Source organism: Capra hircus, chromosome 3 (genome assembly GCF_001704415.2).
Source record: "Capra hircus breed San Clemente chromosome 3, ASM170441v1, whole genome shotgun sequence".
Lineage (NCBI taxonomy): Eukaryota > Metazoa > Chordata > Mammalia > Artiodactyla > Bovidae > Capra > Capra hircus.
In genome coordinates this window covers 89179756-89205739 of record NC_030810.1, presented here as the reverse complement: position 1 = coordinate 89205739, position 25984 = coordinate 89179756, and the positions used below count along the sequence as shown (strand labels likewise).

Sequence of the window (25984 nt, the reverse complement as noted above, 5' to 3'; positions counted from 1 at the left end):
GTCGCTAAGAGTCGGATATGACTGAGCAGCTTCACTTTCACTTTTCACTTTCATGCATTGGAGAAGGAAATGGCAACCCACTCCAGTGTTCTTGCCTGGAGAATCCCAGGGACGGGGGAGCCTGGTGGGCAGCCGTCTATAGGGTCGCACAGAGTCAGACACGACTGAAGCGACTTAGCAGCAGCAGCAGCAGCAGCAGTAGAGTCCAGGCATGTATTAGGTGCTTGACACCAGTGCCTTCCATTCACGCCTCACAGTGTTAACCCCATTTTGTAGATGAGAAAACTAAGCATCAGAGAGGTTAAACTCCCCCAGGGTCATAACACAGGAAAGCAGCTGGCAAACCTTAGGCTCGAATCCAGAGGATCTCCTGGCCCCTGGGCTCTGAACCACTAGCTGTGAATTACGCATGGTCCTGCCTTCAGGAGCATTATGCAGGTGCTCAGTGAGCACAAACAGGCACATCCACACCTGCTGCAATGGCAGAGGGGGAGGAGGCGGGCGGCGTGCTGTCAGCTTGCGTCTGAACAGGAGTGCAACGCTCAGTCCAGGGTCCTGCTAAGGTCTGTGAATTTCAGCCACACTTCATCGTCTGCTGTCTGCACTCAATCTTTGTCCTGTGGTGACTTTTCTCCCACCAAATTGTCCTCAATTGCTGCAGGGCCTTGTCTAAGCGCAGGGCAGTTGCTATTGGAAACAGGTGTTTTCTTAAGTCACTCACTCCTCATCTGCTCTTTGTTCCAACCCTTTATTCCCTGCACCCTAGATTCATTGACTTACAGTGCAAGGTGCACGCATATGAGACCCAGAGTCCTGGATCCGCTCTGGGACCATCTTCCCCCTCACCACTAGTATGCACCCTGAGCCTGATTCGGGTGCACTGGCCAGATACTAGGAGCGGGGATCCACCACTCCTCAATGCCTGCTGCACCGGACAGGTGCCATTGGACATCTTAGGCTCCTGGGTAGGGCCAGGTGGGGGCTCTGGGAGATTCTGAATCCTCAAGCACCTTGTGGCTTCCCTTGTGGCTTCGTCTTGAGCTTCCCTTGTGGTTCAGATGGTAAAGAGTCTGCGGGCAAGGTGGGAGACCCGGGTTTGATCCCTGGACTGGGAAGATCCCCTGGTGGAGGAAATGACAACCCACTCCAGTATTCTTTCCTGGAGAATCCCATGGATAGAGGAGCTTGGAGGGCTACAGTCTATGGGGTTGCAAAGAGTCAGACACGACTTATTGACTAAACAACAACAACTGAGTGGTTTGGGGTCCTCGGTTTCTTTGGGGTTCCACCTTCATTTGGATGGTCTCTAAGTTCACTGACAGTGCTGATACTCAGGGATTCTCATAGAGCACAGGACCCCTGGCAACCTGAGGAGTAAGGGCCCACAGTGGGAGATGCTGCTTTCTGGGTCCAAATGGGGTACCTGAATGGAGAGCCTGGTTCTCCAGCCTCTGATCAAGGTGAGCGCAGGCTGGGGTTTGGGAGCCCCAGTCAGAAAGTTTGACCTGGGTCTGTATAAGCACGTCTCCCAGTGAAGAGAAAGCATTGTTTCTAACCCCTTCCCCAGAAGTATTGGGAAAGAGCATCCTCCTCCCCCATCCCACTCTCCCACACACACACACACACACACACACACACACACACACACACACACACACACACACACACACAGTTTCCATGCTCTGGTTTAGCGTTTATTGTTCTGACCTATTTCTATGAGATCTCCTTCCCTAGTCTGGGAACTGCTCCTCTAATTTGTCGCATTTATCTCAGGTTCCCCAGTGCCTAGCTAGGGGCCTGCCACTGCACAGCAAGTGAGCTATGAATATTTGTTGTAGAAATAAATGACAGTTTGGCACTGGCCTTAGAATGCAGTCTAGGTCTTTGGCTAAGGCAGGAAGACATTTGTGCTAATAAGTATTGATCTTGCCTCTCCAACTCCTGGAAAAGGGGAGCTTGACTTAATTATATATCTTGCAAAGAATCTCACCCATTCTGGGCTCGGTACAAACTTGTAAAGTAAATGGGTTGGAATACAGTGTATCACCCTTTGGACTCCAGGGGCAGCTGCCAAAATTCTTTGGGGCATGTCACTAGTTAGCCTTAATTACCTGGTTTTATATTAGCTCTGGGAACCAATCTGACTGAATGATAAGATTTGGCTCCTAGATAATAGCTAACAATAATAACTACTTAGTATCACATGCTTACTATATGGCGTCACTGTGATAAATGCTATACTTCCCTCTTCTCATTTAACCCCAATAACAATCGTTTTATATTCATTTATTCATCTAGTCGGCCAATACTTTTTGAGCATTCACTGTTTGCAAGGCGACTTCACTTTGACTTTTCACTTTCATGCATTGGAGAAGGAAATGGCAACGCACTCCAGTGTTCTTGCCTGGAGAATCCCAGGGATGGGGGAGCCTGGTGGGCTGTCTATGGGGTCGCACAGAGTCAGACACGACTGAAGCAACTTAGCTTAGCTTAGGCATCCAGTGGTGTACAAGATAAACGTGGTTTTATTTTCCCCGCTTTACAGATGAAGAAATGGATTCAGGGGCTCTCAATGACTTGCCTGTGATCACCAGGCTAATAAGTGGCAAAACTGCATCTGAATCATCTTTTTTCTTCACTGAGTCAGAGAAATGGTTAATTAGTTACTGTTAGTTGCTCAGTCGTGTCTGACTCTGTGACCCCGTGGACTGTAGCCTGCCAGGCTCCTCTGTCCATGGAATTCACCAGGCAAGAATACTGGAGTCGGTAGCCATTCCCTCCTCCAGGGGATATTCCCAACCCAGGGATCAAACCTAGATCTCCTGCACCACAGTGGATTCTTTACCATCTGAGCCACCAGGGAAATGGTGCCCCTGATCGAAACTCAAGTGTGTAGCTCTTTGCAGGGTAGGGGTTGCTGTCTGGTTCCTTTAGGAATGGAAGGTGCCTTATGAAAATGAGTGTTTGGCTAGTAAAAGTACTTGCCTGCAGTCCCTGCAATGCACTCTCGGATGGGGAGGGGGGACTGTGTTGGGGAACTGTCCCAACACCCTCCTCCAGAAATAGCAGCATTGGGCTCTCAAGGGGACATAAAGAGGCTCTCTTTCCTGCCAGAGGTGACACAGTCAAAGGAAAGAATGCCTGTGGGTGGGAAGAGAAGGCATGGGTGGGGAGGTCTCTGGGGAGAGACTCGGGAGTCATGGGGGAGATGCCCAGCAGCATTGCTGGTGGCCTGACCATGCCCTGCCCCAGGCCAACTGGACAGTGTCCCTGGGAGGCACTGCATGGATGGGGCGTCTCCCCAGGGATCCTATGAAAGCTGTGAGGTAGTCCCAGACTCCCCTTCATAAACACTCCTGCCCCACCTCATCCCAGGGCACACCCACACCTAAGTGCTCACTCACATAGCCAGGTGGCTCCCATGGGATGTCAGGCTGTCTCAGTTTCTCTGTTCTGTTTTGTGTACTCATGCGTGCACAAGTGTGCCCACATTCTTCCCAGGTCAGTTGTTGCTGCTCAGTCGCTTAGTCATGTCTGACTCTTTGCAGCCCCATGGACTACAGCAAGCCAGGCTTCCCTGTCCTTTACCATCTCCCTGAGTTTGCTCAAACTCATGTCCATTGGTCGGTGATGCCATCCAACCATCTTGTACTCTGTTGTCCCCTTCTCCTCCTGCCTTCAACCTTTCTCAGCATCAAGGTTTTTTCTAATGAGTCAGCTCTTCACATCAGGTGGCCAAAATATTGGCACTTCAGCTGCAGTATCAGTCCTTCCAATGAATATTAAGGACTGATTTCCTTTAGGATTGACTGGTTTGATCTCTTTGCTGTCCAACGGACTCTCAAGAGTCTTCTTCAACACCACAGTTCAAAAGCATCAATTCTTCAGCACTCAGCCTTCTTTATAGTCCAACTCTCACATTCATACATGACCACTGGAAAAACCATAGCTTTGACTAGACGGACCTTTGTTGACAAAGTAATGTCTCTGCTTTTTAATATGCTGTCTAGGTTGGTCATAGCTCTTCTTCCAAGGAGCAAGCAGCTTTTAATTTCATGGCTGCAGTCACCATCTAGCTGCAGTGATTTTGGAGCCCCCCAAAGTAAAGTCTCTCACTGCTTCCATTGTTTCCCCATCTATTTGCCATGAAGTGATGGGACCAGATGCCATAGTCTTCATTTTCTGAATGTTGAGTTTTAAGCCAGCTTTTTCACTATTCTCTTTCACTTTCATCAAGAGGCTCTTCAGTTCCTCTTCACTTTTTGCCATTAGGGTGGTATCATCTGCATATCTGAGGTTATTGATATTTCTCCTGGCAATCTTGCAACAACACAAGAGAAGACTCTACACATGGACATCACCAGACGGTCAACACCAAAATCAGATTAATTATATTCTTTGCAGCCAAAGATGGAGAAGCTCTATACATTCAGCAAAAACAAGACCGGGAGCTGACTGTGGCTCAGATCATGAGCTCCTTATTGCCAAATTCAGACTTAAATTGAAAAAAGTAGGGAAAACCACTAGACCATACAGGTATGACCTAAATCGAATCCCTATGATTATACAGTAGAAGTGAGAAATAGATTTAACGGACTAGATCTGATAGAGTGCCTGATGAACTATGGAATGAGGTTTGTGACACTATACAGGAGACAGCGATCAAGACCATCCCCATGGAAAAAAATGCAAAAAAGCAAAATGGCTATCTGGGGAGGCCTTGCAATAGCTGTGAAAAGAAGAGAAGTGAAAAGCAAAGGAGAAAAGGAAAGATATAAGCCTCTGAATGCAGAGTTCCAAAGAATACCAGCAAGAGATAAGAAAGCCTTCCTCAGCGATCAGTGCAAACAAATAGAGGAAAACAACAGAATGGGAAAGACTAGAGATCTCATCAAGAAAATTAGAATACCAAGGGAACATTTCATGCAAAGATGGGCTTGATAAAGGACAGAAATGGTATGCACCTAACAGAAGCAGAAGATATTAAGGAGAGGTGGCAAGAATACACAGAAGAACTGTACAAAAAAGATCTTCACAATCAAGATAATCACAATGGTATGATCACTTACCTAGAGCCAGACATCCTGGAATGTGAAGTCAAGTGGATCTTAGAAAGCATCACTATGAACAAAGCTAGTGGAGGTGATGGAATTCCAATTGAGCTATTTCAAATCCTGAAAGATGATGCTGTGAAAGTGCTGCACCTCATATGCCAGCAAATTTGGAAACCTCAGCAGTGGTCACAGGACTGGAAAAGGTCAGTTTTCATTCTAATCCCAAAGAAGGACAATGCCAAAGAATGCTCAAACTACCCCACAATTGCACTCATCTCACATGCTAGTAAAGTAATGCTCAAAATTCTCCAAGCCAGGCTTCAGCAATACGTGGACCATGAACTTCCAGATGTTCAAGCTTGTTTTAGAAAAGGCAGAGGAACCAGAGATCAAATTGCCAACATCCGCTGGGTCATTGAAAAAGCAAGAGAGTTCCAGAAAAACATCTATTTCTGCTTTATTGACTATGCCAAAGCCTTTGACTGAGTGGATCACAATAAACTGTGGAAAATTCTGAGAGAGATGGGAATACCAGACCACCTGACCTGCCTCTTGAGAAACCTATATGCAGGTGAGGAAGCAACAGTTAGAACTGGACATGGAACAACAGACTGGTTCCAAATAGGAAAAGGAGTAGGTCAAGGCTGTATACTGTCACCCTGCTTATTTAACTTATATGCAGAGTACCTCATAAGAAACACTGGGCTGAAAGAAGCACAAGCTGGAATCAAGATTGCCGGGAGAAATATCAATAACCTCAGATATGCAGATGACACCACCCTTATGGCAGAAATCGAAGAGGAACTAAAAAGCCTCTTGATAAAAGTGAAAGAGGAGAGTGAAAAGGTTGGCTTAAAGCTCAACATTCAGAAAACAAAGATAATGGCATCTAGTCCCATCACTTCATGGGAAATAGATGGGGAAACAGTGGAAACAGTGTCAGACTTTATTTTGGGGGGCTCCAAAATCACTGCAGATGGTGAGTGCAGCCATGAAATTAAAAGACACTTACTCCTCGGAAGGAAAGTTATGACCAACCTAGATAGCATATTCAAAAGCAGAGACATTACAATGTCTAGTCAAGGCTGTCTAGTCAAGGCTATGGTTTTTCCAGTGGTCATGTATGGATATGAGACTTGGGCTGTGAAGAAAGCTGAGCACCGAAGAATTGACACTTTTCAACAGTGGTGTTGGAGAAGACTCTTGAGGGTCCCTTGGACTGCAAGGAGATCCAACCAGTCCATTCTAAAGGAGTTCAGCCCTGGGTGTTCTTTGGAAGGACTGATGCTAAAGCTGAAACTCCAGTACTTTGGCCACCTCATGCGAAGAGTTGACTCATTGGAAAAGACTCTGATGCTGGGAGGGATTGGGGGCAGGAGGAAAAGGGGACAACAGAGGATGAGATGGCTGGATGGCATCACCGACTCAATGGCCGTGAGTTTGAGTGAATTCCCGGAGTTGGTGATGGACAGGGAGGCCTGGCGTGCTGCGATTCATGGGGTCGAGAAGAGTCGGACACGACTGAGTGACTGAACTGAACTGAACTGGCAATCTTGATTCCAGCTTGTGCTTCATCCAGCCCGGCATTTCATATGAGGTATTCTGCATATAGGTTAAATAAGCAGGGTGACAATATACAACCTTGACCTACCCCTTTCCTAATCTGGAACAAGTCCATTGTTCCATGTCCAGATCTAACTGTTACTTCTTGACCTGCATACAGATTTCTCAATAGGCAGGTAAGGTGGTCTGGTATTCCCATCTCTTTCAGAATTTTCCACAGTTTGTTGTGATCCACACAGTTAAAGGCTTTTGCATAGTCAATAAAGCAGAAGTAGGTGTTTTTCTGGAATTCTCTTGCTTTTTCTATGATCCTAGAGATGTTGGCAATTTAATCTCTGATTCCTTTGCCTTTTCTAAATCCAGCTTGAACATCCAGAAGTTCTTGGTTCATGTACTGTTGAAACCTAGCTTGGAGCATTTTGACCATTACTTTGCTAGCGTGTGAAATGAATGCAATTGTGTGGTAGTTTGAACATTCTTTGGCATTGCCTTTCTTTGGGATTAGAACAAAAACTGTCCTTTTCCAGACCCATGGCCACTGCTGAGTTTTCCAAATTTGCTGCATAGGGAGTGCAGCACTTTAGCAGCAGCATCTTTCAGGATCTGAAACAGCTCAGCTGGAATTCCATCACCTCCACTAGCTTTGTTTGTAGTGATGCTTCCTAAGGCCCACTTGACTTCGCACTCCAGGATGTCTGGCTCTAGGTGAGTGATCGCAGCATCATGGTTATCTGGGTCATGAAGATCTTTTTTGTATAGTTCTTCTGTGTATTCTTGCCACCTCTTCTTAAAATCTTCTGCTTCTGTTAGGTTCATACCGTTTCTGTCCTTTATTGTGCCCATCTTTGCATGAAATGTTTCCTTAATGTCTAATTTTCTTGAAGAGCTCTCTATTGATTCTATTGTTTTCCTCTGTCACTTTGCATTGATCATTTAAAAAGGCTTTCTTATCTCTCCTTGCTATTTTGGGAAACTCTGCATTCAAATGGGTATAGCTTTCCTTTTCTGCTTTGCCTTTCACTTCTTTTCTTTTCTCAGTTAGTTGTAAGGTCTCCTCAGACAACCATTTTGCCTTTTTGCATTTCTTCTTGGGATTGGTTTTGATCCTAGGTCAGTAGAGCTATGGAATTCAGTCTCCTGCCATGGTGGACCCACTGTGGTTGGAGAGGGAGCCAGAAGCTGCAGGCATTAGGGCTAGGCATGCAGTTGGTGTGGAATCTGGTAGGCCTTTCTGCAGACAGGTCACTCCTGTCACTTGGAGCCAGAGGGAGAGGGCCATGGCTTCCCTCTCCTCCCCCAGCCCAGTCCTAGCCTCAGGCTATGAAACAAAATATAAAGGCCTTTTCAAATGGATGCTTATCAGAAAGTAAGGAAAGGAGGCAAAGGATGGAAGGGAGACAGTCTAACATTTGCAGAAGGCATCCTGTGGACTAGATTTTGGCCTTTATCCTCATGCTTTATTTCATTCTCACAAGAACAAGTACCTTTCTTCTAAAGATGGGGTAGGTGAAGCTCAGTGGATCAAGGAAGTCTTCTCGGAGCAGGTGGCTGAGCTTTTTAAAATTCGTTTTTATTTTCCACTCCAAAGGTATAATCAAGGTAAAGACTCAGATGTTAAGAGTTAAAATGGCTATTGTCCTTCACTGTCTAAGCACTCCAAGTGGATTATTCATCCTCACCACCCCCTGAGGAGTGCTACTGTGAACTCTATTTAACAGATGAGGAAACAGAGCCAGGGAGGGTAAATAAGACACCAAGGGCCACGGGTAAAGCGCGGGGCTGAGATACAAACCCAGGCAGTCTGGTCTCACGGCTGATCTTTTGCAATGCCCAAGGACTGATGAGGCTGGGTCGGGAGAAAGAATATGTTTTATGGAAGGAGAGCTGCATTTGGAGACAGAGGACCTCCAATGGATGCCCCAGAGTATTTGGCAGTCTCAAGCATATTTAGAGACAAAATGTATTTTCTCCTTTACAGCTGACTTGGATGTATCCATCCTTCAGATTCCTATGGAAATAAAATACTAGGTGCATTTCTCTGTCTTGAGACCTGATTCTGGGAACCAGAACCCAATGCCCTTTCACTCCTGTCCCCTCCTCTCCATGTATGCACCTAAACCTACAAGCCTGAACCTACACCCGACCTCCCTCACCCCTACACAGATGATGGACCGAGACACCTACACACGCGCCCATCTATCTTTGTTCCATCCCACTGCTCACCTCCTGGACCTGCATGTCCAGGCCCACATGATCCCACCCCTCTGCTTCCAGATGGGCCCCCACATTCACATGGGCAGATACACAAGCCCCCACCATGCACCCACCCACCTGTACACACACAGATGAGGCCTGAGTGCCGACTACCCCACGTGCAGCACCAGGGACTCCCACCGCTACAGGGGAGGAAGTCGCAAAACCAGGGCAAAGTCTAACAGGACATTTGGGACTGAGGTCCAGGCACCCTACCAGGGACTAAGATCCCACATGCCATGCGAGAGAAAAGAAAAAAAAAAAAAAACACAGGAAAAAAAAAAAAAAAAAAAACAAAGAAAGCCCGCAAGTACCAGATGCTGGCAAGGACTTAATAAAGTCTCCCTGAGTTGGAGGGCAAATACCGAAGAAGGATCAATGCTGTGAACATACCTTCATGTGTGTGCTTAGTTGCTCAGTCATATCCAACTCTTTGCGACCCTATGGACTTAGCCCGCCAGGCTCCTCTGTTCACGGGGATTCTCCAGGCAAGAATACTGGAGTGGGTTGCCATGCCCTCCTGCAGGGGATCTTCCTAACCCAGGGATCGAACCCAGGTTCCCACATTGCAGGCGGATTCTTTACTGTCTGAGCCACCAGTAGCTAAAGAGAGTGGAAATCTTCTGGGTAAAGCACCATGAATAGGTCCCCTCCCAGAGTCCCTGTCTTGGATTTTTCCCCACACCCCACACAGAGGACCAAGGGCTTGACCACCTCACTGTGCAGGAAAGTGGCTGGGCTCTGGCATCCCGCTGACCTGGGTTCCAGTTCGGCCCTGACCCAGAGCAGCTATACGCTTGGAGGAGTCCCTCCAGCTCCTGTCTCGCCCAGAGTCCCGGGGGTGGAAGCGCCTGCCTCCAGGGCTGTCGTGAGGAAGACGAATGGCGTGGCGGGAGGCGTGTTGCCCGCCGTCAGCACTCGCATCCCCGTGGCAGTCCCTTAAAATTATCCTTCTTATTTTTATCTTTCGTCCTGGAAGTGCTCGTGTTTGAGGGGCTGGCAGCCCTGCTTCCTGAACTCCCTCCTGGCGTCTCACCAAGCTGTCTTCGAAGAAACCCTTTTCCACCCTGGCTGTGACCCCAGGTGGGGGACCCGGCTCATCCTCACCCCAGGAGTTCTCTGGAGTTTCTCCGCCCGAACCCCCAGCTTCCTGCCCACCCGCCAGGCGGCCTGCTCCCCATTCAGCCTCTCCCCTCCCCCAAGCAAGGAGGGCACTAGCACGTCCTGAACATCTGGGGAAGGGGTTACTCGGCAGCCCCCTGACTCGCGGAGCCGCTGAATAGCGCGAGAGGGAAGGCGGCTGATTCAGGGAGCATGCCAGTTTGATATCAGGACTTGATCACTGGAACGCGGCTCCCCGGGGAAGAGAAAATGAAAAAATATGACTAAACTGTCCTCCTACACGGGCTGTCATTAAAACAGTGCTCGGTGTGTCACAGATATTTTTTGCTTCATCTCCAAATAATTTGTTCTAACAACTTAAAAAAAATTTTTTTTAATTTAATTTTGATTACCCCTTCCTCCACCTCCCCAGTAGGTGTGCCCTTTGCTCTGTGAGGCCAAGGGAAGGTCAGGGGTGTGTCCTCCCGGCTGTGGAGGTGAAGCCCCCAGGCCTGGTCTACAGCTGAGCTAGAATGCCCGTCCTCCCCTTCCCCTCCTTGTCTGCCCTCCTCTTCTCTGCCCCTTTCTTCCTCTTCCTCCTCATTCCCCTCTTCCCCTCCCGGCTCCAGCTTCCTCTCCCCCCCACCCCCCACCACACCACACGGCTACTGTGTCTCTTAGTCAAGGAACACATCCTGAGCTGGTCTCCGAGGCCCCCACCCCCGCCCTCACCATGGCCTATCAGGCCCGGCTGCTCTGTTGTGCTGTGGAGGAGGAGTTTCTGGAAATTGTTTAGGAGAAAGAAATCCTCAGAAAGGTCGGGCTAGTCCAGGCCATGCCATGAGCGCCCAGCCTCAGCCAGAGGGCACGTCCCTCCCCGCTCACTCAGCACCCAGGTGGCTCCTGGCCTGGCGACCCCCTGGCCAGCCCTTTGCCTGGGCAGCCTCCACGAACCCCAGCCAGGAGCTTCCCATCTTGCCGCCGTGCAGCCCAGTCTGGTGACATGCCGATTCCTGCCATCCTTAGCTCCTGAGGAGGGAGTCCATCCGTGTGTTTACTACGTGCCGGGCTCTGTGTGGGGATCTGGGAGCAGAACCATAAATAAGGCCCATTTCCTGCCCCGAGTCCTGGTGATGGGTGGAGGGGGACGCACAAATATGTAAACAGATAAGCACAAATGACTAAGATAACCTCAAACAGAGTGCTGTGAAGAAGGTGGGGAGAGACAGCTTTAGTATCCAGGTGCCACCCCTAGTAGCCGAGGGGTGGGGTCCTGAGGCAAAGAACTCCACTCGGCAAAGATCCAGGGAAGAACCTTCCAGGCAGAAAGAGAACAACACACAGCCCAGCAAAGGCCAAAATTGGGAATGGTCTTGGCATGTCTGAAAGGCAGGACACAGGCGCATTGTGGAGCAGAGGGGTGTGGGGAGCAGTGAGCGAGCCCTGACTTGAGGAGGAAGCCAGCCACAGACCACAGGGCCCTCACTCACCAGAAGGCCAAGGGAAGGGCTACGGAAAGCCTCTGCAGGGTTCTAAGCAGAGGGCTAAGTGATCTGGTCTATGCTTTAAAAGTTAACTCTGAGGGGCATGTGAAGGCTGGGTTATGGGGAGTGAGAGGGGCGAGGTGCCAAACGAGAAGGCTGCTGGCAGAGGCCAGTGGGGGCGCTTAGACTCCGTTTGTGTGCCCTGCCCCCTTGCCGAGTCCCAGGCTCCTCCAGCCTCGGGTGTCCAGACCCTCCCTATGCTTGCAGGTCTGCCACAGCCCTCATCACAGCGCTGTATTTATTTGTTTGCCTGTCTGTCTCTGTGTAGGATTGTAGCTTCAGAAGGCTGGGATTGTCTTCTTTAGCCATCTTCCTGTCTTCATCCAGCTTGGCCCAGAGTGGCTACTCAACAAGCATTCGTTGACACAGAGCCCGCCTTTTCCATCATCATTTAAGCTACAAGTCAACCTGTCTAATCATGTTTATAAATTTAAGAATCACCATTCACACTAAGTCCTGAGAAAAACTCACCTCCTCCAGGAAGTCCTCTTTGATTTTAGAGAATACTTTGCCACATTCTCTCAGCCTGTGGACTCCCTGGTTCAAATCCATACTTCCCTAAAATGTGGTTTTCAAGAGGTCTTCCTGCCTGTTCTGCTTTTCTTCAGTAGTTGATTCAGTAGATAATTATCATTCAGTCTTGGCTTAAACGTCAGAGACACTTTCCCTGATGATGGTGTAGAGGAGCCCCTGCCCACCTACCCACTGTCATTCTCTTTGTGATACTCTATTATCTTCTACTTATGCGCTTGTTTATTTATTTATTGTATAATCTCCCCAAATACAATGGAAGTTCCAGGAAGCGGGGCCTGGTCTATCCTGCTCACAGCTGCCTCCCGAGTGCCCAGAACCACACCCAGCCTGTGGAAGGCCCTTGGGGGTTCTTTTGTGATGACTCCTGAGCTCTTTCTGTGTGTCCAGTGTTCCTATAGGCACCATGGCCTTTCAGCCAAAGGCAAACCACCTGCCCGAAGTCCTGAGACTCACACTTTAGATGGTAGGCTCACAGGTTGGAGCAATGCACAAATGAAGAAGGGGTTTGTATTCTTTCCTGATGGGCAAAGAGCTCCCAAAGTACATCATCCGTTCCTTCGGTAAATATTTATGGAGTGCTCACTCTGCATCAGGCCCTGTTCTAGACTCTGGAGATATAATTGTCAATAAGACAGAAAAGACTGCCTGCATTCAGGGAGTTTACACACTAGCTGACGGACAGGTAAAACAGGAGAAGTAACTGAAGTAATGAGTTCGATGGTGACAGTGCCGTGGGGGACAGCAAAGCAGAGGAAGGGGCCGGGAGTGTCGGGGATGCGTGCGATGTGAGCAGGAGTGTCAGGAATGGTTCCCCAAGGAGGTGTTGGTGGGGATGCCTTGAGGGAGATGAGGGCGCTGTGTGGAGCTCATGCATTTGAAGCTCAGTCCCATCCCTTCTGCAGAACATTCCTCCAGCAAGTCTCCCCCTTTCTTCTGAATCACTGAATGCTCCTCTCTAATGGACCATTCTCATCGGTATTCAGACATCCTGTTATTTCTTCCTTCTTAAAATACCTTCCTTTCCCCCCCACCTCCCTGCTAACAAACCCTCTCCATTTCTTTGCTTCTCTTTTCAGCAAAAGTCCCTGAAGGAATGTTCTGATTCATCTCCTCCCATTCTCTTTCTTCTTTTCTTTTTAACTTGATAAACATTTATTGTGCTGCCCTTGTGCCTGGTACCTTACTAATACTAACTGATTTAATCCTCCTATTAGCCCTCTGAGGTAGGTGGCCTCAGCCTGGGAGATGGAAACAAAGAGAGGTTAAATAATGTGCCTAACGTCACACAGCCAGAAAGAGGTAGAGCTGGGACTCAACCCTGGTGGCCTGGGGCCCAGATATGTGCTCTTAATCACTCTGCTCCATGCCCTCTGGTCACGTCCCTTGAAAACGACCTCACTCAGGACTTCTCAAGCCCCACTGTCCTGAAACTCTTCCTGTCCAGTCACCTATGGCCTCCACATTGCTAGATCCCATGGTCATTTCTCACCCTTCATCTTCCCTGATGTTATGAGACAGCAGCATTTAGCACAGTGGATCACTCTGCTCCTTGCCATGCTTTCTTCTCCAGGCTTCCTGGACAGCACACTAGCCTGGTTCTCTCACCTCGGTTTCACTCCCTCCAGTCTCCTTTACCTGCTTCTCTTCTCTCTAACCTGTGCATGTGGGAGAGCCACGGCTGGGTCTTTAATCCTTTTCTCCATCTACACTCACTCCCTGATCATCTCATCTACTCTCCTGGCTTTAAATGCTGTACATGCTCAGACTCCTATGTTTGTAATTCCTGTGCAGCCCTTTTCTCTAACTCCAGGCTTATTTATCCATCTGGGTTCTTCACATCTCCACATGGGTATATAAAAGATGCCTCAAATTCAACCTGTCCAGCTGAACTGATTACCTGCCCCCTCCCTCCCTATACCTGCTTCACCCATGTATCTTTATTGACAGAGAGCTCCATCCTTGCAGGTGCTCAAGCCAAGAGCCTTAGCGTCTTCTTTGACTGTTCTGTTTGTCTCACACCCCACTTTCCATCTGTCAAGAAATCTTGCTGACTCGTCTTCCTTCAGAGCCCACACAGGACCTGACCTCTTCTCTCCATCTCCCCTCCTGCCATGCTAATACATGCCACCCTCCTCCATGAATTATATGGATCCTCCTAGCTGATCCCCCACTTGTACCCCTGACCTCTTATCTACTCTTATCACAGTGGCCAATGCCACCCTTTTAAGACTTAAGTCAGAGCATGTTTTCCTCCTCTCACAATCTTCTGAGGGCTCCCCATTTCATCTAGAGGCAAAGCTTTTATGGTGTTCTCCAAGACCTTCCCCTGTCACCTCTCAGAGTTCATACAGCTCCTCTTCTGGGACTCTTCCTGCCTATCATGCTTTTCCTGTCCCTCAGCTCCTCAGGAACACTCCCACCTTAGGACTTTGCCCTTGGATGTTTCCACGGCTGAAAGGCTTACTCTCCCAGCTGCCCTCACAACCTACTCCCTCAGAGTCACCTGCCCAGGCTTCCCACTTCCTCTTTCTCTGCTGTTTTTCCTCATAGCACTTTTCACCTTGTAACATATGGCAAACTTTACTTATTGAGGTAAACCGACCCTCATTGGAAGGTGAGCTTCACGGGAATGGGAATCTTTGTCTTGTTCAGGGATATTCTGAGCAATTAGGTCAGAACTTGCCAGAACCACACTCTGTGGACCCCTATTCGGTGATTGTCTGGGCGAAGGCTTCCAGGCCGGGGACAGATGGTTACCAGGGTCGCGTCGGGTCCTCCTTTGCTCGTAGAGCAGGGTCAAGGGCCAGCAGTCTGTCCACAGGGCAGGCCCACTGGCAAGGCCGTGCTGTCTGCCCCACATCTCCTGCTGCTGCTGCTGCTAAGTCGCTTCAGTCGTGTCCGACTCTGTGCGACCCCATGGACGGCAGGACCGCCAGGCTCCCCCATCCCTGGGATTCTCCAGGCAAGAACACTGGAGTGGGTTGCCATTTCCTTCTCCAATGCATGAAAGTGAAAAGTGAAAGTGAAGTTGCTCAATCGTGTCCGACTCTTAGCGACCCCATGGACTGCAGCCTACCAGGCTCCTCCACCCATGGGATTTTCCAGGCAAGAGTACTAGAGTGGGGTGCCATTGCCTTCTCCTAGAAGACCCCCATTCCTATGGGGGGGGTGACACCTGTGCCCTGGCCCAGGTGGCACAGCAGGACTCAGAGCCCAGCAAACCCGTCCAGCAGCCACGTCACCATTTACCCAGACAGACCCGTTACATGAAGATAAGCACACAGCCCGGGTCTGAAGGGCTCACCTCTGTATGCCTCCCACTTCCCTGAGAGCCATAACCAGAGACAAGACCTGTGCCAGCAAGCTTGCTGCCCACCAGTGATAGGAACTGGGTTTCCAGGGGATGCGAGTCAGCGGATGGCCTTCCGTCCTCCAGCCTCCAGCCCCCCGGGTTCCTCAGCCTCTCTGCTGGTTTCTTCACTTCTTTCTCTATGTGTGTTTGCCTCTCTCCATTCTGCTTCTCCCTTGCCCCTTCTCTCTCCAGCCCTCTGCACAGTTTTCTGTGTCACTGAGTTTCTGTCTATCTGCCTCATTTTCCGCGTTTTTCTCTCTGTGTGTCTCTTGCCTCTGTCTCTCTCTCTAATCTTTGCCCTCCTCCTGCATCTCACCTCATGCCACCTCATGGTTTTCCCAGGTGACGCAGTGGTAAAGAATCCATCTACCAATGCAGGAAATGCGGGTTCAATCCCTGGGTCAGAAAGATCCCCTGGAGAAGGAAATGGCACCCCACTCCAGTACTCTTGCCTGGAGAATCCCATGGACAGAGGAGCCTGGTGGGCTACAGTCCATGGGGTTGCAAAGAGTTGGTCGTGATCGGGCACACACATTCCATTTCATTGCCATCCCAGCTCTTCTTCACAGCCTCTCTTTCTGTTTTATTCTCCCTCTGAATCCTCCCCTTCCTCTCCTGTCATCACCACCCTCCTGCTATTCTGGCTTCTTCTCTTGGTCTCTGGCCTTTTGTGGGGGTGGGGGGCAGTTCTCTGCCTCCCCTCATCAGGTCCACTGAGAATTCCTGCATATCTTCCCTCTCACCCCACAGATAGGATTTCTGTCCTGAGCTTGGTATGTAGCCTGAACAGAGCCTACTGTCAGTCCCCGCCCTCCTAGCTCCTTGCCCTCTTTGCCAAAGCTCTGGTCCACCTGCCTGGGGCAGACTTGTCTGGTGGCCCATGGCCTTTGCCAGTATCTGGGATTTTCCCCCTTTCACCAGAGCTGTCCCTGCCATTCAGTCTAAAGTATGAGGTTGGTTCCCTGGGAGAGCTCCCTCCAAATTACAAACCCTTCTCTTCAGCTCCTCCCCACTGACCATGAATTTTCCTTCCCAGGGCACTCCAAAGCAATTCCTTGTCAGATTTAAGTCCTGCCCATCTCTCTCTTTTACAGCCAGCACATCAGATAACTTTATAAAACTTAGGGCCAGCCTCTGGTTTATTTGCTTCGATTTGGCCAGTTTTAAATCTGGCTTCCTTGCTGGCTCTTCCTTTTCCCAACCAGTGAGTGTTCACTCCTGCTACTCTAAGGTAGAGAGATGATGGAACACATGAGCAGTCCTTTATCTTAGGGGGTTTTGTTTCAGTTGGAAATATCAGGTACTTGAAGGCAGCAAGCAGGTCTGACTGGATCCAAATGATCTTGGGAAGATGTGCATTTCCGCTCCTCTCTCCCCTTTCTCTCTAACTCTTTCTCTAGCATGACCACCATTATATTGTTCTCTATGTTTATCATTCTCTCCTTCTGTCTCTGCAGACAGCCTTCCCATCTCTCCTCACCCCCACCTGCTAGAAGGGTATTTTAGTAGAAGGTTAGAAGGTCATTGAACATTCAGATGACCTCATGTCCATGAGGGGGCTTTGTAAAATGGAAAGCATAATAGAAAGCATAAGCTCACGGTTTATAAGTGCTTCTCAGGCTCCTTGGACAGAAGAACCAACTCTTTATTGCCTGGGCAGTGTTTCTCCTTGTGCTTCCCAGGTGGTGCCATTGGTAAAGAATCCTTCTGCCAATGCAGTAGATGCAGGTTCGAGACCTGGGTCAGGAAGATCCTCTGGAGTAGGAAATGGTAACCCACTCCAGTGTTCTTGCCTGGAGAATCCCATGAACAGAGAGGAGCCTCGCGGGCCACAATCGTGGGGTTACAAAGGCTCGAACATGACTGGGCTCACACGCACAGACACACACAGTTTCTCCTTGGCTCTTACCCCTGACTTCTAACTGACACCACCCCAGCCCGAAACCTCAGTTTTGCCCCCAGGAGCCTGCTGGTCTCTCTTTCCACATGCCCACCCCCCCACCCCGCCCCCATCCCTGGCATTCTCACATGCACAGAACTTCCTTCAAGGACTACAGTGTGTTAGGCAGGGAACAGGCCTCTGCTAAATGCTGCAGGCATTCTCCACCACACCATGCCGAGGTAGTGTTCACATCTCTGTTGAATGCTGGTTGTGGTAGACAGCTCACTGCCTTTAGGCAGTAGGCTTAGTGGTCAAGGGTGTGTGTGTTGGGGGCCACACAGTGACACCATCTGCTGGTTGAGTCACATCAGGCACACTTACTTAACTTCTCTGAGTCTCCATTTCCCTCTTCATTGAAAGGATGACAAAAAAAAAAAAACAAACACCTTTGTCAGAATGTTGTGAAAAGTCAGGGAGGTAACACAAGGAAAGTGCTTATCACAGGGCCTGATGCTTTGTGCATGCTCAGTAAGTGTTAGCTGTTTAATTATTAACTCACAGGGCGTCCTTTGCACAGTTCTGAACTGAAATTGGCCTCCCAGCAAATTGAAGAGGGCCTGGTTGTGCAGTCTAGAGCTACACAAAAGACTCTTAATCCCTCTTGCATGGGATAACCCTTTCCGTGTTTGAGGACAGCTTTCATGTACCTTCTAAATCTTTTCTCCAATTTAAACATCCCTAGTTTCATCACCTAGTCCTCATACTTTTCATGCTTTCCAGGCCCCTTGCCATCTAGGCCACTGTCCTTTGTACACACTCATCAATGCTTTCCCCAAAATACACCATATGAAGTGAAGGTGCGACTACAAATTTGCCCTGACCTGCCCAGGTGGCAAATGGGACTATAATGCCCTTGACCTGGATGTCATAAACAGTCAAAGTTTCATTAGTGTCTCTTTGTTGATTGATTGACTTGGCAACCTGTGACCAACAAAAAGCTCCTGATTTTCACATGAACTTCTTAAGCCCACCCTCGTCATACTTGCCAAATTAATTTTTGAACTAATGCAGGGTGGATGTCGTGTCTATTCATTTGCACTGTATTTATTTGACCCCTACCTTATGTTGAAGATCTATTTTTAATATCGCTGTTTGAATAGATAGTACACTTCTGTATTTAGAAATCAAAAAATATAACAGGGTAAACTGAAAAGTTCCTAGGCCATCCCATCTGTCCAACCTTCTCTCTCCCTACATAGAGAGTGAGCACGTTGTTAGTTTCTTATGTACCCTTCCAGCGTTTCCTTATGCAGTTACGAGCCAGTACCAATACTGGCTCTTGTATTTCACCCGCTTTTTGCACAAACAGTAGCATATGGAACACTCTGCTCTGAAGCTTGCTTTTTTCACCTAACAATGTCTGGGATCCTTTTGAATCTTCAGTCCCTTATCTGACATAGTTTCAGTCCCTTATCTGACATAGTTTCACATCTACCAGACTTGTGATATGTGTATATAAAGTAAGCACGTCATCAATGTCTTCATCCAAGTTGTTGACAGAAATGTGTGGAACCTGGAAGTCTGTACCAAGTTGATGCCCATCCATAAATCAACCCTGCCATGCAGTCTTCTAGTGGTACAGCTAATTAGATGGATCCTCAGCCTATTTCTCATTCTTCTTCTCAAGGATAATGCACAAATATATTGAATGCCTCACTAAAGAACTGGGCATATAGAAGCTTCCTGATTTATCAGTCTAGAACAGTGGTCCTTCACTAGGAAAGGTTTTTCCCTAGGAAACACTTAGCAATGTCTGGAGATATTCTTGGTTGTCGCAACTGAGTGTATGAACTGGGGGAGATGGGCCTTCTACTGGCATCCAGTGGGTGGCGGCCAGGGTGAAGCTGAACCTCCAGCAGTGCGCAGAGTAGCCCCTTTTTCCCCCACTCACACACACACAGTAATGAATTAGCAGCTCTAAATGTCAACAGTGCCAACGTTGAGAAATCTTGATCTAGAACCTTGTAACCGATGCTACTTCAAAATTATTCCTCTCTGTGGTCAAGTTTTAAAGCAGCATCCTGCTTCTTCAATACTAGATGCACACTTATATCCTTTCGTTGTTATTGTTCAATCACTAAGTTGTATCTGACTCTTTGTGACCCCATGGACTGTAGCACGCCAGGCTCCTCTGTCCTCCACTGTCTCCCAGAGTTTGCTCAAAATCATGTCTGTTGAGTCAATGATGCTATCTAACCATCTCATCCTCTGCTACCCCCTTCTCTTGTAACCTTCAATCTTTCCCAGCATCAAGTTCTTTTCTAATGAATCAAATCTAAATCTTTATCAAAATTTAAAAAAAAATTTTTTTTCTAAAGATTGATTTGACTCCTTCTGGTTTTGACAAATTCTTGCTGATTCTTCATGATCACCACTTTCTAAAAGTTATATTAACATAAATTTATTTTTGGCAAGACAGAATTCCCTGGTTGAATGAAAACTCATCTAGACTCTCCAGTCTCACATTAAGAGTCCCCAGATTTGAGGAGCTGCTTCTCTCTTAGGGAGCAAGTTCCTCCTGGGATGCCCTGCTCCATGGAGGTATGTCTGTGTAGGAGTTTCCTCTCCAGTGATTTCTGTCCAGTTTCCCAGGACTGCTCATGTTCCTGGTGATGACTTCTGCCTTCTGTCCCTCCCATGCCTCCCGTCCCAGCCTGAAATGACACGGAATCTGTGGCAAGTTAGGAAGTCATATGGAAATGTCTTTCTCTCTTTAAAGGTGCCCATTTCCCACTTAGGGAGGTAACATGTCCCCAGATGAATATCAAAAACCTTGACAAATGGAAAAATAAATAAAACATTTCTCATACCTCTTTAGAAGACCAAGTCTAAAGAGGATTGAGCTAAGGTATTAAAGGAGTTGTCGGTGTCCGGCAGAGCTGTCAGTCAGCAGTGCCCAATCTACATATTCACTGAGCTCCTGCTATAACCAAAATGCTGTTAGGGCACTATTCATTCAGGGATCAAGAAAGCGTGAACTCAGCTCCTGGGGAACTGACAAGAAGCTGCCTGTGTAGTGCAAAAGCATGAAGGTGGAACAGATCTGCATGTGACCCCCACGGAGATGGTGAGAGTGTGTTAATTAGACCTAATTCTTAATGCCTTGAAGTGTCTGTGTCCCCTCTAGAAGAATGGGGCAGCAGTAGCTTTCTTGTGGTCATGAAAACAAAATGAGAATAAGCATCTGAAATGCCTCGTGCACATAAGAAGAAGCCAATATTGTAGTTATTATTGAATACACTAATATCCTAGTACAGATATGTGGCATGTAGAATCTGATAAGCACTAAAAGCACAAAGGACTGTGGACGCATAAAGAGGAGCCCCTGAAGTCATTGAAACTATTGTAAAGAACACTGAACTTGGGGCCAGTGGAAGACCTGATTTTGAATCCCTCCTCTGTCACTCAGTAGCTCCGCAAACATGGATGCTTCGCTTCCTTTCTCTAAGCTTCTGTATTTAGAGAAAATAGGGCCTACCTAAACTGTTCAGATGCTTGCTGAATCCATGCTTGAGTTTTAACCAGGGAGACTACTTAAAATAGGCAGCATTTGAGTCGAGCCCTGAGAAATGAGGAGGCCATTCACTAGGGCAAAAGGATCAAGACTTCTCTTGAGTGAGACCTCCAAGGGTGAGATAAGAGCTGAGCTAAGACAGGAATCATGAATATTTGTGGAACTCTCCAGGAAGTTAAGAACGTAAACTTGGGGTAGCAGACAGACCTTGACCAAGTCATCTAAGCTCCCTAAGCCTCAGATTCTTCATCTGTAAGAAGCTACCTGCAAGGTGGATGTGAATCTTTAGTGAGTAACATGTGGAAGCACTTAGCTCAGTGCCAGGCACATAGTAAGTGCTTAATGGACCATCAGTGTTGGACCTGTGGCTCAGAGCTTGGTCCTGGGGCTGGGAGGTCCACGTGGGCCAGTCCCCAAGGGCCTTGCATGCCAGGTCAAAGAAGAAGCCAGTTTTGGGGGCAAGAGGAAACCATTTCCAGCTTTCGAGAGTGACAGGACAGAGTTTTAGGTTAACCCTGAGCTACAATGTGGAGGGTAGGCTGGTGAGGAGGGTGGCTAGAGGCAGCGAGACCAGTTGGCCCAGAAAGCTGGGGTGTAGTTTAGTTTTTGCCATGTTTTCACTCTGGACTCTGAGCAAGTCCCAGAGACCCAGCAAGGCCCCAGGCTCACAGCTGGGCTGGGCTGAGGTCCTGGGGAGAGTGGGGATTTCTGGCCCCTCCCCGCCGGACTCTCTTCCACCACCCTCACCAGCCTCCCTGTGACAGCTGCGCTCCCACCCCCAGTCCCTGTTTGGAGCAGTGATTAATACAGGTTTAAAATAATCTTTGTCTTCTCCCTTTGTCCGCCCCCAGCACAGCCGCTGCTCTCCTCCCATCCCCCCACCCCTTCCCTGGCCACACCTCAGAAACCAGCCTCCGGGCAGCTGGGGGGGCACTGGGGGCCCTGCCTGGCTCCTTCTGGCACTGTCACACTATGTACACTCCAGACTCAGAGAGACAACACACCTTTCCTCCCAGGCTCCTCCTTGGCCCTGGACCCAGCAGTGCTTTCTTCCCCACAGTTCTGGGCAGGGGCAGAGGGAGGCTGGCAGGAGACGTCTCCCTCCTCACTCACCCTGACCTCCAGCAGTGAAGGGATCTGGCCTGATGGACTGTGAACTGAATTCTGGAGGCCCTGCCTCCCTCCAGTGTGGAGAGCTGGTCACTTCTAAGACATATGTGGAGCTCCCCATTTCTCAATTTCCCCGTTGGTCATCTGGCTTCTTTTCCTTTCCAAAGAGCTTTTGTTTCCATTTCCTTATTGAAACTCTGATACTTTGGCCACCTGATTGCGAAGAGCCAAGTCACTGGAGAAGACCCTGATGCTGGGAAAGATTGAAGGCAGGAGGAGAAGGGGGTGGCAGAGGTACCAAGTCAATGCATATGAGTTTGAGCGAACTCTGGGAGATGGTGAAGGACAGGGAAGCCTGGCGTGCTGCAGGCCATGGGGTCACAAACAGTCAGACACGACTGAGTGACTGAAAAACAACAAAACGCTGATGCTCCTAAACTGAGGGTATGGATTATGTCATCCCTTTAAAACGATGTAGAAACCAAAGCTTGGAGATTAAGTGGCTTCCCCAAGGGTCAGAGTCAGCTCCAACGCAGTACCTTGTCCATCCTGATGCACCCACCCACCAGCCTGCCTCCCTCTGAAGCTACTGAGTCTCCAGTCCTAGCCTGTCAGTCCACCAGGGCACCCGTGACAGCCTAGAATGAACCTGCGTCTAACAGACATTTGCCCCTCGGAGCCAGGCAGCCTGGGGCTAGTGCAGGGCTTCTGTCTGGTTCCAGCCAAAGAGGTTCAGGCTCAGGGGAGGACACGTGGGCATGGATAAGGCAAAACAGCAGACAGTGGATCGAAATGCGTATGATCAAAGTGTTAAGTCCTGGGGTATCATAGTTCAGAGGGATGCAAAGATATCTCCTCCATGTCTCTCATCTTCCAGAGAGGGTAACTGAGGCCCAGAAAGGGCAAAGGGCGCTTGGAGCCACAAAGCTGCAGAGTAGCAGGCTGACCTCCGCTGCCAGCTGCGCAGGCCACCCTGGACCGCCACTGTGTCGCGTGAGGTATAGAGGCTGCCCCCATGGTTCCTCCCTCCTGGTGACATCAGAGGTGACAGCACAAAGAGAATTTGTTTTCCCAGGACAAATAGCCAGAGTCAGAGGGGGTTAGGAAAGAAGAAACGTGTCAGGTGACGGGGGAGGCCGACCCGCAGTGTGCTAGAGAGAGCGAAGGAGAGAAGCTATGTGTGGGCAGGTGGTAGGAACTGGAGACGCCGCAGCCTTGGCCGGGTGCACACTTGGCTGCCAGGCCACACGGTGCCTCTGAGAGCAAAAAAGACACTTTTTCTGCTCGGTCTGGTGGGAGAGTCGATGAGCTCACGCCTGTGCTCAGACAGAACTGACAAATGCCGAGTTAATCCCGGATCACTTGCTTGGGATTAAAAAGAGAGAGATGGGATGGAGGTGGGGAGGTGTGTCACGTCGGGTAGGAAAGGGAGATGGGAGTATGTTTGCTGGTCTGGATGGAGTCAGGCTAAATATTTAATGTTCTTGACAGAGACCTGGAGGGGGCCGTTTCTTTCTCTAAACAGTGACACGCAAGGCTCCTGGGCGGGGAGACAGAGGAGCCAGCAGCTGGGGAGCTGGTTCCAGCTGCCTCTTAGGGGCGAGGTGGGGAGAGAGAGAAGGATGCAGTGGAGGATGTGGGAGCAAAGGGCCGGTACAGCTGGAGGCAGGAGGGCGGAGGGGGCCGGGACCAACCGAGCACTCCCTTTATTAAAAAAAATAACAGTTCATTCTTTACATTTGGAATAAAAACCTGTTGTAATTACCTAGCAGTGGGAAAGCAATTTCCAAGCAGCTTTATTGTTCTGCTCACCAACCAAATGTGCAACGAAACATCCACCCGGGAATAGCAGGAGCGAAGACACACGGCAGTAACTATGATATTTAAATGTTTCCACAGTAGAAATTTCAATAAGGTTTAAATGAACCGCAAGCTGATTTCTCTCCGGATTATTTTTTCTCCTCCTCCTTTATTATTTAAGACATTATGCTCCTACACTGCATTTCTATGGCACTAGCAAAGAAGTCCTAGCAGGAAACTTCAAAACTTTGTTACCATTCTGAGCACCTCTCACTCAGTCCATTTCCCAGAGGAGTTAGGTGCCCTCCATCTACCCGAGACCTTAGCTGGGTAAGCCTAGGACCACTGAGTTCTCACCTCAGATCCCACAGGTGCCCTGTGTAGACTGCACTCAGGCTGGCAAATGCTCCTCAGTCCCCACATCCTCAGTTGCCCCTCTGACAGTAGTGGTTGCCAACTTTTAACCTGGTGAAAGTAGATAAGCTTGATCAAGACCATGTCTCAAGTGTCCCTCCACTGAGTCCAGATTGGGCTGGGGTCCTGGCAGTAGCTAATATCTGAAAGCAGAATGGTTAACATCTCCCCGTGTTGCTGTCACACAGATAATTCTTTGAATACCAGGCAAGTTCTGGTCTTAGAGGGGGATACAAAGAAGGGTAAATATTTTATTCTATCAACCTATAAATGTCTAACACTCCCCTGGTGGCTCTGTCAGTGAAGAGTCCACCTGAAATGCAGGAGACCTGGGTTCAATCCTTGGGTTGGGAAGATCTCCTGGAGAAGGAAATCTTTACCCACTCCAGTATTCTCGCCTGGAGAATTCCATGGACAGAGGAGCCTGGTGAGCTCCATGGGGTTGCAAGTGCTGGACACAACTTAGGTACTAAATTACCACCGCCACCATAAGCATCTAATAATAGTGCTATTACAGGTAGCTAATTTATTAAGAGATATATTATATACATATGAAAGTGAAAGTGAGATGAAAGTGAAGTCGCTCAGTCGTGTCCGACTCTTTGCAACCCCATGGACTGTAGCCTATCAGGCTCCTCCGTCCATGGGATTTTCCAGGCAAGAGTGCTGGAGTGGATTGCCGTTTCCTTCTCCAGGGGATCTTCCCAACCCAGGAATCGAACCTGGGTCTCCTGCATTGCAGGCAGACGCTTTACCGTCTGAGCCACCAGGGAAGCTCATGTATATATATGTATATACACACACACACACACACACATACACATACATGTACATTTAATCATTTAATCCTCACAGCAACTGTAAGCATGGTCTCCACTATCATCATCTCAGGTTTCAGGTCAGGAAACTGAGGTACCATTCCCTTCTCCAGGGGAATCTTCCTAACCCAGGGATCGAACCCTGGTCTCCCACACTGTAGGCAGATTCTTTACCTCTGAGCCACCAGGGAAGCCAGCTGAGGTACAAGGAGCTTAAGTAACTTGCCCAAGATCTCACAAGCAGTAATGTCAGAGCTGGGACTGACCCAGACAGCTTAGCTCTAGTGTAAATGCTGACCCTTCACTGCCACCCTACCTCACCAGCTTGCCCCCAGATTCCCCTCCTCAAGTCTGCATTGCAGAAACATTGGCCTCCCTTAGAATTAAAGTATTTGGAATCTTCTGGAGGAGCCAACAGTGGAATAAATGAGTGGTGAAACTTTAGAGGTACTTTCCTCAGAGGCCTTGAAGCACTGCAGAGACCACACACCCAGATGAGAGCCCTTCCTCTTGGAGGCAGGAAACCAATAAGGACAGCCCCCTTGAACCCAACCATTGTCTTCCCAACACTGTACTTGCATCTGGACACCCAAGCAAGCTTCTCTTTGCAAGGCTGAGATAAATCATGTTCAAACTTTCACACCATATGGTTCTTCTCAGCCCTATAACACATAGAGCTGGGGAAGAATGAAAAGCTCTGCTCATGGACTTTCATTTCAATTTTTGAAAAACAGGCCATATCTAGGAATATTTGGCCAGAGAAGTGCCTTCATGCTGAGTTTCCTGCTCAAGGCAGCATCTAAGATTGGTCATTAAGAGTAACTCCTAGAAGCTGAGAGGCCAGCAAACAAATACATTGACCCAGAACCTTCCCTCACAGGCAGAAACCCAACCCACAAGCCAGGTCCCCATCAATGAATATTTATGGTGCCTGTATTAGTCAGAGCTCTCCGGAGAAACAGAACCAATAGGAGATACATGTTTC

General features: G+C 48.7%; 1 protein-coding gene and 1 non-coding gene across 4 annotated transcripts in view; one reads left to right on the top strand and one right to left on the bottom strand.

Moving 5' to 3' along the window:
* KCND3 (potassium voltage-gated channel subfamily D member 3) overlaps positions 1-25984 on the top strand; it is a 225290-nt gene that overhangs the window by 87722 nt on the left and 111584 nt on the right. The gene's annotated exons all lie outside the window — the stretch shown is intronic.
* Positions 24883-24954, bottom strand: TRNAC-GCA. The gene has a single exon. It is a non-coding gene; the product is annotated as a tRNA-Cys (tRNA).